We start from the raw sequence: 12,085 nt of genomic DNA, 5'->3' as shown, positions 1-12,085 counted from the left end.
ATGTTTTGACATGATAGCTTTTGACCCTGCGTAGTCCTAAACATTCAATTTTATAATCATTGCAATTGCTCAATTTAATAATAATGGTAATTGGTCAGACCTTCTTCATACAAAGCAAATGTTCAATTCTAATTGGATTTTACAAAATGTAATCTAGACTATGATGATGTTGTCCATACCAAAATGCCATCCATCCATCCATCCATACATCCATCCATCCATCCATCCATCCATCCATCCATCCATCCATCCATCCATCCATCCATCCATGAAAGGCCAAACTTTCCTGGAGATATACTCTTTCCATTCCAGCATGTTCTGGGCCCTTCCCAAAGCCTCCTTCCAGTAGAACATGCCTGAAACACCTCACCAAGTTTTTATTTGTGTGAGATTATCCTTTAGTAGACACTCAACATTGAATTTGACAGTGTTTAAGAAGCTTCCATCCTCAGTGTTAGTATAGTAAAATGTACAAGTATGTGTGTGACTCTTTTTTGAAATGGTGAAAGAGAGGCAGTACTGTAAAATGCTGTCATAAATGCACTCTATTTGAACTCTGAGAGAGCAGTTTTCAAATGAGATCATAAGGTATTATGACTAATGGGGTACACAGCCATTAGGGCTTTGAAGGTAAGAAGAACAAGTATTTTTAAATTGTACTCCAGATTTTACAAGGGGGGGAATAAAATAAATCTACCATTAATGTGCTCTCCTTTCATAGTTCTTGTCACTGCATATTTGGCATAGTGGATTGCAGCAGAGACTTTAGGGACATGAAGTGCCAGCAAATATTGTAAAGAATTGCAATAATCCATCTTGTATAAATACATGGCCTGCCTTTATACATTTTGAGGCAGTGTTTTGCCTTTTTATGAAATACTGTTTTATGTGTCTGTAAAAGGAACATTTTGTTGAGGGGTGTAAATCTCTCCAATCAAGACGATTCGATACGCATCTCGATACATGGGGTGCGATCTGATACAAAGACGGTTCAGTTTTAAAATGGAACGATTCAGTTCGGTTCGATTCAGTAGGATTCCGATTTGATTCGTTTCGATTTAGTGTAGCGGTGCAACTATTATTTGATTTCTCGACAACCAGTCAATTGACAAATTCATTTATAATTATTTTGATACTCCATTAATCGTCTGAATCTCTTGTTTAATTTTAAATGATTCCAAATCTCATAATTTGCACATTTCCAAACATCTGCTTTTATTTTGGAAAACAGTGATCAATATTTTTGCACATGTAATTTCAGTAGGATACTTGAATGCTAAAATGTTTGACATTCAACCTTCCCGTTTTACAGTATTGTCGTATTTTAATTTTTGGATAAAACCGCTGTTCCTGGCATTAACCTGCAAAAAAATGCTCCACAAAATGATTAAACTGCTCTTCAAATTAAGTCAATGATCAACAAAGTTAATATTCAAACTAACTTATAAAGAATATTTCAAGCCTTGATATAGGGCTTCATTTTGCTCGACCGCGCACCTTGTCACAGATGCCGGTATATACAGATTTTTATATCAGCACAAGGCATCCTGCCGCTTTGCCAATTTGGCAGAGCAATCTCAGTCTAGCTGGGAATATTGGTGTGGAGAGGTTGTGTGAATTTGGTGGCAGAATGTCGGTCTGAATTTAGGCCCGCTCAAACCACGTCTAAATACTGGCGCAGCTGGTCTAACGCGATTATGATGAATTTGATCGAGGCACAGGCAGACAGATTCTGAGCTCTGTTGACATATGTGGTCAATGTCAGATGTTAATTTATAAATATGCAAACAGCGGGCATCAAACCTGCTTAATTATTGCTGATTTTTTCTTTTTTATATTCAATTTTTGGGGGGTTCATGTTCACCAATCCAAGCTTATCAAAACAATGTTTTATTGGTCATCAATAAGGAGAGGTGTATGTATTAGTAAATGAAACAAACTGCAGTTCAAATAAGACAAAGTAAATGGTGCTAGTGTGAAAGCATCGCTAAATTAGCTTCAGCTCGTTGACTTGCTATTACTTTTGAATAATTTACACATGGAATGGACTTCATTAGAACGATACCCTCTGTATTTGCGGCATCAGTGCTGACAGGCCCTGAGCGGATCCCTACTAATGAAGAGACTTCAAAGACTAGTGATTAAAGATAGATCTCATTGGGACCCTAAGAAGCCCCACTTCATATGGAAAATTCTCAACTCCAACAAAAAGATACGCACATTTCTAGTAATCAGCACTACAAACGAAGACTTAAAGAAGGAAAATAAGCCCAAAAATGTCTTCACGATATGTTCCATACACTCCCACTAGTTTAAATATGTCATTCTGATTAATATTGCGTGTGTGGAATATGTGCTGTACAATTCACAGTGGTCATCGCAGCCACTATCTGCCTTGTGAATCAATGCTTGAGCCGCTAATCACACTGTGTGTATGTCAGCCTGCTTGCAACATCACTGGCACAGCACAGGGCATTTGGGGCCCAAGGTCAACACAATCATGAGCGATGAGTGAGTCGGGGGCAGGGGAATTGAAGTTCGTACTTCCGTCTACAGCATAGGTGTCAAACTCCGGTCCTGGAGGGCTGCTGTCCTGCAGGTTTTGGATGTTTCCCTTCTCCAACACAGCTGATATATGATCAGCTCATCAGCAAGCTCTGCATAAGCCTGATAACGATCCTGCTGATTAGAATCAGCTTGTGTTGGAAGGGGGAAAACTCCAAAACCTGCAGTAGTCTGGCCCTCGAGGACCGGAGTTTGGCACCTATGGTCTACAACTTTCAGCTTTCCACTGCAGAAGTTTGATTGAGCGGACAACTAGTTTGAGATTTTTATGGCGTGGTGATGGCTGATATTATCCATTTGTGGTCAGTGACACTCATTCAATAATTTATATTGTATCCTCAATCAGGATAGAAGTGGCTGTGCTATTGTGCATGCTGCTAACCAATGCCGCCTGAGTTCTGGTAAAGTACATTTTTAATAATTATAATACTCATAATTACTTGACGGTTACTACATTTTACACTCTGTGGTAGAAATAAGAACAGACAGTCACTGTCCAGGACATTTAAACACACCGTGTATATGTAAATATATAATTTTTTTGCTGATCAGGTAATATAGTATTCCAATTACAGGTTCACTGTAAAAAAAAATGCTGTTGTTTTACAGAAAAATGTCACCTGTGGTTGCCAGAGAAATTCTGTAAAAAAAAGTGTAAATGTAAACAACTTTACAGAACAACTTGTACATTTTACTGGTATCTAATGTAAAATAAACAGTAACTGCTTCTAAATTTTTACCAGGATCAGTCACACTGCATTGGGATTGAACCAACCACCTCAAGGTTGCAAGATGACCATTCTACCACTGATCCACACCACCCTGTGGTTATTAATTTATCATTAAAGGACTGTTGAATCGGCAAGTTTAAAAAGTACAAGTAGGATATATAATATGCAAGTTATTCTGTAAAGTTGTTTATATTTGCATAGTACATAATTATACTGGTAGCCACATCTGCCAGTTTTTTTTCTGCAAAACAACATCATTTTAAAATGTGTACTGATAAATTAATAATTAGGTCTACAGTATATCCATTTTAAATTAACATAATACATTGAGTTTAAACTTTATATTCACATAGTTTTACTGAATATCTAAATATTATTATCTGTAATATGACTTTGCAAAATGCATGTTTCTTTTGACATAAACAAAATGTACCAAAGAACCTACTGACAAAAAGTGTTATTCTAACACTGCTATGATTTTAACTGTCTCCCAATGTTTTCTTTTGTTTTACAGTTTACCTGTGTTTAAATAACAGTAATTTCAGAATTCTCCCAAAAATGTGTTCTTTTTAACATTTTATTGCTGTCAAATCAACAGCTGTGTTTGGTTCAAAGTTTTACAACATATTGTTGTAAATTACATAATGCTTCATTGTTTTTGTATTTACAGTTTTTTTTTTTAGGATTTTACAGAAATTTTCTTTTTACAGTGATATTTCTATGAATCAGATAATATTGCCTCCCTGTTCACTGTAAACTTCTTTCACTCTCTGTTCCATTCTGAGTTGTCCATAATAGTCATAATTTCAACCTTTATGAAGATCTAATGTATGTTCCACACCGCTACACCTGCTCTGAAAAACTTTAATGACAACCATTCTTGATTGTTGGTAACATTTATGTTTTTGTTACAGTCCGAATTTTTTCCCCCTGATCGCTTCTTTGTCCCTTATCTGCTTTCTCCAATTCATTAAGTGGCTGTATGAAAGGAATAGCTAATTATTGCAATCTTCTGAAGATGGCACAACCATGTATATGTATACCAAAACAACAGGGTTCAGCGAGAGGGTAGTCAAACTCATACCTCAGGCCATGTCAATATTTTTCTCTTTGGATAAAGAGAGGGTGCCTAATGGACATTGACTATTGTTACTGAGGGTAGCAGCAAAATATTCCGAACCATTATTGGATAATAGCGACAAAACCATTTGTAAGCTACTTTTGTGTGGCAGTGATGTACTAGGCCTCTTCATGGTAATGCATCCACAAATCTAACACAAAGCTTGTGCCACAGTTACTTACAGTTACATGTTGTTGTTTTTTAATAGTGATACAGAGAGCAATTAATTGGAGACATCAGTTTTTCAGTGTACTGGAAAAGTATGTGTTTGTTTATTTGAGCTTAATATGTATGCTTAATGTGCAAAAAGCTTTCTGCAAGTTTCCCCTTCAGTGATACCACAGCAACAGTAATCATTGACAAGAAGGGCGAAAAAAGGGAATATTACTTAAGAACTGTTTTATCAAATCTAGTGCATGTCCATTGCATAGACTACTGCATTAAATTCAATTAATTGTTTGAACAGTTTCAGTTTCCTGCATGAAAGTCATTAAAGCTCGAAAATATGCAGCTGGGTAATCACGTCCATTCTACTGTGGCTGTCTCCTTCTCCAAAAACGCTAGATTATTCTGCTGCTGACACAGTAGGTGCTGTCGTATCAAAAATGAACTCTCCAGATCTAATCAAGTAATTAATTGCATTTAGAAAAGGAGCCGACGCCGTGGCTGATTTGCCACTTATTTTGTGACAATTTAAAAAAAAAAATGCATTCATGTCCAATCACAAAAAAGACATCTGAGTTCATTACGAGTATTGCAAATATTTTAGATGCAAGTCACAAGTTTTCAGTAGTTCTTCACGGCTACCAAATGAGGTAGGCTAAATAATATTTTCAATCTTACTTGTTTTGGCCCTCAGGCTAATTTATTGCTTTCTAATTCATGTCCTTGCTGAACAGATGGATTTAGGTTTTTATAAACTGCATGAATTATATTGCTGAAGGCAGAGCCTGTTTACAGTTGAACAAAATCCATTATTGGATGTTGGTAGACCTTTGTTTTGACCTCTGAATGTTTTGGTAAAGGACAAAGGAAATTGAAGTAATTCATTACAGAGTCAAACTGTTCATCACAAAATGATCATTAACTCAACATGCAATTTTTAAGTGCCATTTTTAACTACCATAAAATGCAAAAAGAAGTTGAACTGAGCAACTTTGACAGGATTAATAAAATAGTAATAATAATAGCCTGTTAGCGAGAGCCACCACATTGTGATAACTTACATTGATGTCTCTGCATTTGGCAGTTTGTTACTAATGGTTGTGTTTTTATAGTCAGGAACCCAGTTGCTGCCAACAGGATCGAACAGATTCACCTCCAATGGGCACTAAAGGCTAATATTCGGATTCACTGCATGCCAGGGGACTAACGCTACAGGTGCTGTCCCCCCTGGCTGGGCGTGGGCGGGTCTGCCCCTCTGTTGGCTGCTGGGTGGCGGCTGCGTCTTGGTCGTTCCCTGGGTCTCGTGGTGGGTGCTGTGTTGCGGGGCTCTCCCTGGTGTCCGGGGCGGCGCCGCCCCGGCGCGGTCCGTCGCTCTGGGTCCGGCGACGCGGGTCGGGGCCTGTGGACCGCCGGGGTGCCCCGTGGTTCCCTCTCCCCTCCCCCTTCCTCCCCCTTGCTTCCTCTCCCTCTTCACCTCTCCCCGCCCGTCCTCCGCCTCCCTGTCCCTTCTCCCTCGTCGCCCTTCCTCCTCCTCTCCCCCTCTCTCTGCGGCCCTGCTGCTGCCTCCTGCCCTTCCTGTCGTCTCCTTCCCCCGTCCCCTCCCCCTCCCCTGTCCGCCCTCCTCCCCCTCCCCTAGGCCGGGGGTTCCGTCCGTGGCCCGGGTCTCGGCGCTCCGGGAGCCGGGGGAGTGGGCGGGATTGGTGTTGTGCCCGCCCCGCTCCGGTGGGCCTCCGGGCACTTCGGGCGGGCCCCGGTATCCGGGGGGCAAGCCCCGCCGGGGTCCCGGTGGGGTGGGTGGGGGTTTTGGTGGGCGGGTGCGCCTCCCCCCCCCCGCCCGGTTGGGGGGGGCCCAGCTGGTCGCTCCTCTTAACTCACTGCACTAGTTTTGCACAATACATTTTAGGGCACATAACACACTTTGGGGGGGAGTGGGGTGGGGTGGAGACACCGTCTCCGCCCTGCAGCTCCCCTCCAAATTTTAATGCACCACACAACTGGGGGGGGGGGGGCATCGGTTGGGGCGGCCGCGGTATGAAGCAGTGCTGCGGTCGCCTGTCCGTGTGCACCCCCCCCCCCCATTAATTTATTTTAATGCACCACATACGCTCATTGACATGCCTGGGGGGCGGATGGATCGGAGCAGGGGGGGATATCATTTCCCTCTGCTCCGGTTCACCTGCCCCCAATTTTAATGCACCACACACACACACTTATGTATATACACTGGGTGGGGTCACACACACGGTTTAGGGGTAGAGTTCGCCAGTCGGCGAGCTGGCGAACTTAGTAACAGGGTTAGTTTTTCACTTTGATCGTTGGGGTGACGACCGGGGCCTCTCCCCGCTGGGCCTGGGGTTCGGGGATGCCGCCCGTCCTCCGGTGCCCCCATCTCCCCTTCTGCCCCTGGTGTTCCGTCCCTCCGCGTGGTGGGGTGGGCGCGGGTGCCCTCTCCGCTCCGCTGCCCGGCCCCCTCTTCGGCGCGGATGCCTGGGTGCGGTGTGTCCCCGGGGTCTGGGGTCGGGGGCTGGGGGGCTGTCGGTTGGTGGGGGTGGGGGCGGGGGGCGGGGGCGGCTTGGTTGGTGGGGGGGTGGTGGTGGGGGTGCCGGGGTGGGGGGTGCTGGGGTGGGGAGGGTGTCTGGGGATTTGGGGACCTGGGGGCGGTTGGGGCTGGGTTGGGGTGGGTGGCGGGGGTGGGGGGCGGGGGGGTCGCGGGGGGAGCGGGGGTTGTGGGCCGGTGGGGTGCCTGGTGGGCCTGCAGTGCCCCGTCCTGCTGCGTTGGGTTGGGGGCGCGGGCCGCGTTGGGGTGGGGGGCGCTCCTGCTCCGGGGTTTGCTCTCCGGCCGGTGGCCCCTGCGGGGCCCGGGGGTCGTCCTTTGGCGCGGCCGCGACCTGGGGGGCCCTGAGGTGTTGCGCTTGCTCTGTCCTGGCGGAGGTCGACGGCTCCCCTCTTTGGTGGAGATTTTCATGCATGCTAGATCCACCACACCAGCATCTATCGAGACTCAGACACAATTTGTTTCTCCCTCAGGTCATTGATTCGGTGGAGGCTGGTGTCTGTGGATCTCACTCTGCTTCGTCTGTCCTTTCTACCTTTCCTCAGTTTCTCCTTTGGGCCCTTGAGGTTTCCCTGTTTTGTTGGAGTTGGGATGTCTTTGGGGTTGGTGAAGGTTAGTGGCCCGGTGGGTGGTGTCTGGTCGGTGCTGGGCTTCGCTTTTCTTTCTTTTCTTTGGTCCCCCTTTGGGTCTCCTGGCGGCCCCACGACTCTGGCTGGATTTTGAAGTGTTCGGTTTAGGTGAACGGTATGGGAATTCTTATTTATTTTTATTTTTTTTCGCACGCACGCACGCACGCACACACACACGCACACACACACGCACAAACACACATACAAAAAAAAAAAAAAAAAAGGGAGAACAATGATGATGACATTTCAAATGATCAATACTGAGATCTCCCAAAAAAAAGAAAAAAAAAAAAAAAAAAAAAAAAAAAAAAAAAAAAAAAAAAAAAAAAAAAAAAAAAAAAAGGATTAATAAAATATATCCATCTCAATATAAAACATATAAAAGTACTCATGCTTTTATGTTGTGTGATGGAGGAATACTGTTGAAGTGGTGCCAAATGTGGTTTAACTTTAATTGTGTACTCAGTATTAGGGATAAAGATGTACTATATGAATAATGTTTGTATCTGTTTGTTAACTCGTAAGCTGATGATGCTGTCTGCTATTTTTTAATTAAGAGTTCTGCTATGGCTCAAGTTTGCACACCACTGAGCGATATTTATAAATGGTCAGTACTGTATAGAATTACAGATGATGTACAGATAATCCTCATTACCAATATTATTTCTTTCCATATTAGTTTACAATTACAAGTCATTTTGCAAATAGGACAAAATGACTTTGATAATCCTATTGCTTTTTGCATCTTCCCCACTGTTGCTTGTGACAGATCGATGCTGTTTTCTTTCAGCTTCCCTTTGCAACAGTATTCTCCTGGTAATTGAGCTCAGCTGGTCTCCCAGGGGACCACCGATTTTCCCAGACGCTTCTATGAGCTCACTCTCACTCCTCTGTGGTTTACCTCACCACTTGCTTTGGAATAGCAAGCGGGAATCGATCTTTTCTTGCAGCCTTTTTCCTCCCAAATACCTAAAACTAATAACAAATATCTGGAACTGGGTCCTTCTTTCCAACTGCAATGTCATATGACAAATCTCAACTGTAGGGTTTTCATTTCAGGGAGTGTATAAGAAGTCTTTGAGCGTCTGCGGGTAGGGACATGCACAGGTATTTTGGGGGAAGGGGCTCGAGTGAGAAAAAAGGCACTTCTTGCTATTTATTCATAAATAAAACACATGACATCTCTGCCTTACTTACCTATTTATTTCACTACCCTTACACTCACATATGTGCTGAATGCTTAGCAGATTTGTGTGTTTTGTATGCAAATCGTGTCTAGTAAATATTTAGAGTAACTGACTTCACAAGAGACAGGTACATGGTGCAGTCATTTTCAAATATACTATCAAAATCAATCAAAATGTGTTTATTTTGCATAAGACAGTAATTTTTTAATTACTGGTATTAGTGGGAAAAAAAATGGTATTTTAAACTAACCCTAATTTTCATGCAAAAATGAAAAGACTGAAAACTGACAACAGAAAATATAATTTCCTGATCCATTATTAAAATTATTATTATTATTTTATAGATCACATAATTACCACTGCAATTCTCTCTCCAGGTACACCTGAACTTAATTCAATGTTTGTCTGTATCAGGCATTGATAAATTTCTTGCAACCAATTAATTAGGGCATTTTAATTCATTAGTGCTAGGGCTGGACAGGCCATTGGGTACACAGGTAAATGCTCGGTGGGCCGGACATCCTCTAAAGGCGATGTGAGCTCTTTTTTCCCCCAAGAGACCCAATTTAAAGTAGGTGGCCTATTGGTTGATCTGTAATATAGACAGTAAACTGAACCAATCAAGATGTAGTTTCAAATCTGTATTTGTTTAAATCGGTTCAAACATTTTTGTGTGTATTTCTGATTGGGTGTTAGATCTGCAATGGTGCAGCACCACGCACTGGCAAATACAATTTTTGAATTCTAGAAAAAGCTGTGCCCATTTGTTGGCTACTCATAAAAACTAGTTGCCGAATTCAGCTCAATATGCAACAGTTCAGTCCGTTTCGGCCATGCCACTCCTTTTGTGGTGTGATTAAAGTACAGTTTTTTTCATAGTTAAAACTTGGTTTTATTTATTAGACTCTGCACTAAGTACTGTAGAGATCCATTAATCTTTTTATAGTTTGCTTTTGGACATCAGAATTATTGGATTGAGTGCCTCATCCAAGAGTCTCTCACAAAGTTTTATAGATTCATGAGCAGCAGAGAACATGGACAATAAATTATAATGTGCGGCGCACGGGTTGTATTGTGAAGACGCCGACGCAAGATTCATGGTGGTGGAGCGTATTCACCTGCATGTTGCACAAAATACCATAGTTGCAAACCAAGTACAGTCTCAAGATGGCCTAACGACCTTGAAATGTTGTGCTAATGATATCCTCAGAATGAGCTATGCTAGGAAAATGTGGTGTTGTTAATGAGATGAGCCTACGTTCATTTGCAGGTGTGAAATGTTTTTTTGTATATCCATGATGGTGTGTGTCAAACTAATAATAATCATTTTTATGACCCTTAGAGCAACACATCATTGTATCTGGGCATATTTAACACATCTTTTTCATCATCCTAATGGGAACTAATTTGGCTTTATTTTATTTTATTTTATTTAAATTAGCCATAAACATTAGGAGTCACGAGGAAACTTCTGCAGGGGAAAAAAAGGATAACCAAACAAAGAGGCATTATGAATATGCTGTATAATCAGCAAAACCAACATTAAGTGCAAGAACTCACTAGGATATATTAGCCTCCCCTCGTGCTTTATCTACCCACTAAGATATATATATATATTTTTTATAAATATATATATATATATATATATATATATATATACGTAACACATACATATGAAATATATTAGCCTGATTATGGAAAACAAGAATGCATTTGTAAGTGTCTGAAAACATATTGGGGATGTGGGGGGGACAAAAAAGGCACTTGCCAAGTGCTTCATGTCTTTGTACAGTAATTTTACCGATAGTTGGTGCTGTTGAACTATGCTCGTTTTGCTTTATGAGAGAGATTGAGGTGAGGTGAGGTTAGCTGCTTGTTGACTCACTTCTCACCGCACCTATGTATTTAATCAGAAAATATGCACATTCAGGCATTTTAATGAGGGAATCATGCGTTCTATTGAATTTTAAAAAGTAAAATGTATCTCACAGGGCAGAGAGCGAAAATGGAAAATAATGTATGTAATGATAATTACATTTTTTTTTTTTTAAATCTTCATCTGCAGTTGAGGCAGTGCCTCCCCTGCCCACACGTCCCTGGTGCTGAGTTTGCATGTTCTCCTTGTGCTTGTGCAGCCACTGTCCGAAAACATACATGCTGGGATTGTCGGAAACTCGTATTTGCCAGTGTGAATATAAATGTAGTAATGGTTGCCTGCCTGTCAGTCCGTTGACAGCACCTCTCACCCAAAATAAAATGGGAGAGGCTGTAGCTTTCTCAGCTGTCACCTACGTCAGTTTGCCGCATTGCCGTGTTGTCGTTATGGACGAGCTTCTTGTCACAAATGTAAGCTAATTTTCACACAGTAAAGGAACACTTTGCTGCACCTTCATTTCTACATTTACGAGGAAATAAGGATCTGCTGATGATGTAGAGTTGACCAGGAAGCTCACTGATCTGTGATATGAAGTGGAGACCGTTTTCCACCATGATCGTTTGTGACCTTGTGCGTGTGTGTGGATTGGTGGTGAATCAAGTCGGTTGTGTTCATTCCCACAACGGCGCAATATTTTCTAGTTTGCCACACTAAGCTATGATGGGGCCAGAGAGGGATGATTTCTCAAAAGATAATTTTAGTAATATTCTACTGTGATGTCATACAGACAGTTATAACACAAATGACAAAAGGTGTTTAAAAAAAACAGCAAACTCCCCTTTTAATGATGACATCATGGATGACGTACAAAAGGAGGATATGATTAAGTAAACAGAACAGCTATCCTGTATTTTGTTTGTATTGTATGAAGATCTGAAATGCAGCATAGCTGAAGATATGACATCAAAAATGTGGTAATGTCATGGAAATAATAACAGTAGCAATGAGAAATGATATATCTAAAAATATTCAAATCAGCCCTGTAAACAGATCGCCAGGCTCCTGTGTTAAGACATTCACAGATAAAACAACAGACTTATTAGATGAAATCAACAGCAAAACTGTGCGTGGCGATTTTAATTAACATTGATTTGGAAAACTCAAGTGGACAGAAAACATCAAATGGTGTTCTTCTTAATTACAAAACCCATCCAGAAATACATCACTAAGTGCTACTGTAATTGAATTAATTAAAAAG

The sequence above is a fragment of the Vanacampus margaritifer genome, chromosome 4 (assembly GCF_051991255.1).
Source record: "Vanacampus margaritifer isolate UIUO_Vmar chromosome 4, RoL_Vmar_1.0, whole genome shotgun sequence".
In the NCBI taxonomy this organism is placed as follows: Eukaryota; Metazoa; Chordata; class Actinopteri; order Syngnathiformes; family Syngnathidae; genus Vanacampus; species Vanacampus margaritifer.
This window is presented reverse-complemented; position numbering follows the sequence as displayed.